Here is a 3,367-nt window from a genome sequence, read left to right as displayed (position 1 = left end):
ATGGAAATAGTTATTAAGCTTATTAAAGGACTTTAGACTAAAGATAACTTTATACTATAAAAGCGTAGCGACAGCTTAGATATGGCAAGACGCCGTTAATATACCCGCTTAAAGCTAGTATAGCAGTTTAATTCCGCTAGACTACTTTATTACTATAGTAGGTTATATATACTCCCAGACCTAGTAGTTTATATAAAACTCTTACAAATCTACTATAATAATGCCCTAGCTAGGCACTTTAGTAAGAAAAAACTTTAGATCTACTCTTATGTAAGTACTACTAGCCTAGTATAAATATGGACGTTATAAATTATATCTCTACCTATAATATATACTAACGTATATATGCGCCTTCTAGAGAAAGCCCATGACACTTATATAGAATGGGCAAAACGTTATAGAGTTTAATTCTCACCAGAGAAATACCAGCTAATCCATTTCACAAGAAAACGCAACCAATCTGCAGATTTTTAGCATACAATTCGCATCTAAGGCTTTAGGGGTTAACCAGTTTAGGGCCTAAGGGTATTAGGAGTATAGGTAGACAGTAAGCTTCGGTGGAGCGTATATGCGGCGTAAGCGGCCCGTAAAGGCTAAGTATAGTTTATTACTTTATCCAGGATTGTTAATTCTATATGGGGTCTATGCTTCTAGAGGTCACGCCTACTATATACAGCAGTTGTCCGGCCAACCATAACATATAGATCTAGTATTTGGGCCATTAAAGAAACTAAGAAGGGCCCCCCTAAATTACTCCTTAAACCACTTTAAAAGGTCTAAATAGCCTGCCTCTAGAGTATTATAGGCGGGNATAAGCGAACGGCTATAGCACTGCTTAAGAAGGAATCTAATATTCCCCCCCTATAGTTATATATTAAAGCCGCTATAATATAAAGGACGCAAAATAAACGCAACTCTAATATTATAAAGTATATTAAGACACGCCTAAGTAAACTATGGAGGGACCTTAGGGTGCCCTATAGGAGAATAAACTAACAACCTTAAAGTAGGGAAGAGATATTAGAGAAATAGGTAAAAAAAAGCAGAAGAAAAATGGTGCTGCTTTAGGGCCTAGGCCTATATAGAGGAGGAAGGGAGACGTGTAAGAGGTTAGTAAAGACAATAGTAAGATAGAGAAAGGAGCTAAAGTAAAATACGTAAGAACGCTAGGAAACCATTTACTATAATGCAATACTGGTTAGACTAACGCTAAAGAGGTAAATGGGAGTTAAAGGTATAGAGGTTAACTTAGGTAAGACGAACCTAAGCTATAGTATAGTTAATGCTATAGAGGGTAAATACCTAAGGGCTCTAAGAAGGCCTAATAAAGGTAGAAAATATAATAGTAATACTCTTAAGAATAGGAATAATAGGACTAAAAGATTGGCTTTACTAGGTAGGTGTCCTAGTAGGTAGCCTAAGATGCGAATATGGCTGGCTAAGACAGACACCAAAACACGTAATACTGCTATGCCCCCTACGCACCAATTAAGAAATAATGCTCTTAGCAGCTGGCATAGAGAACTATAATACACTGCTCTTAATATAAAAAGGCCTTAAGGCGGTTACCTAGTGGCTTATTAGTTAAAATGTGCTAAATCAGTTCCGGGTTATAAGGGAAATAGTAATAAAAGGCAAGGGGGCGAGCAGTAGGTGCCCCCTAGTAACTCTACAGTAGTAGAGTAATAGTTTATAATACTAGCGCGTCTGTAGGCTTGTTACGGCAGCAGTGGTTCCTAAAGAGGTTAAACAGTAAGGTAGTAGAGCACTATAGGCGACTTGTAGGCGCTAAGTAGGCGAGTCCTAAAAGGCGGGGAGATGGATTACGGGGTTTTCTTATTTTTCTTAAATAGAGTTTTCTCCCTATATGTAAATAAGGAGTAGTCCGCGTAGGCCTAATAGGGATCCGAATTGGACATTAAGCAATGAATTATTATTATATATGCGCCTTAATATCGCCCTTATAGTAAGCTCTAAGCGCTACCTTACCTAGATTAGCTATAGTAGGAAATTATAATAAACTTTATTATAGGCCTACCGCCTAGTAGATAAGGTAATAAGGTCTATAAAACACAATATATATAGTAGTCGACCGTTATACTAAGATGACCTTATATCTACCTATAGTAAAAACTATTACTATAATAGAACTTACGGATCTCTTTTTTATAAAATAATACGCCGTTTTAGAATCCCTAGAGGGATTATATCTAATTACGGTAGTATCTTTACTAGTAAGTTTTAGTTAGAGCTATACTTTACTATAAGGATAAAACATAGGCTAAATACGGCCTTTTGCCTGTATATGGATAAGCAAATAAAACGCCAGAATTAAGCTCTAAAGTATTACCTCTGTATATTCTATAACGAAAAGCAAAGTAACTAGGTAGGCCTCTTATTACTAGCTAAATTCGCCTATAATAATACTAAATATAGTATAATAGGTATAAGCCTGTTTTATACCTATTATGGGTTTTACTTACGTTTAAAATATTAGGTTAAGGCAAATAATAGTAGTTCTATTCTAGCCGCCTCTAAGAGAATTAAAAGAATATCCCTTAAACATAAAGCGCTAGTAAAATGCTAAAAAAGCGCTACTAAGGCATAGGCAAAATACTATAATTGTTACCACTAACTATAGATATATAATATAGGGGATCTAGTCCTACTATTAACTAAGAACTTTAAATAAAAAAAGGCTAAATAAGAAGCTTATAGTACGTTTTATTAGATATTTTAATATAGCCGAACTAGTTAGAAAGTAAGCATACCAGCTATATCTACCCTATATTCTATAGTAGCTTATTAAAGCTATATAAATAATATAAGGGCACTATTAAAGACCCCCTATTAGGGCCTATTAAGCTAGACAATTAAAAGAACTAAAAGGACTAGTATAAGATAGAAGAAATACGTAAAAGGAAGGGATGCTATTAGACCATATAGTACCTAGTTAAGTAAAAAGGCTAGCTAAAAGAATATAACTAATAGGTCCTAGTAGAGGATATTAATAAGGACGTAAGGGAGATATATAATAGTTACTTTACCCTAAGGGGTAAATGAAAAAGAAAGTAGGTAGGAAAACCAGAACAATTAAATTATAATTAGAATTATACCCTGTTAATAGGGCGACAACAGAATAATAGTAAAGTAATAGTAGTACGCTAATAGAAATATAGATAATCTATAGCTCTACTGTCACGGGACGGGGTAGTGGCTATAAGACGTATATATTTAAGGAGTCTACAAGACATTGCGCGATCGATCGTAAGGGTCGAGGGCGTAAGGAGGTAATATACCTACGCGTAGCTAACATAAGCTATACGCAAGGTGTACGCAAGAGCACGGGGCTCTCCTATGGAGGCCC

Source organism: Cenococcum geophilum, assembly GCF_001692895.1.
Source record: "Cenococcum geophilum 1.58 unplaced genomic scaffold K441scaffold_47, whole genome shotgun sequence".
Taxonomy (NCBI): Eukaryota; Fungi; Ascomycota; class Dothideomycetes; order Gloniales; family Gloniaceae; genus Cenococcum; species Cenococcum geophilum.
The sequence above is the reverse complement of the archived record's forward strand: the minus strand, read 5'-3'. Positions refer to the sequence as shown.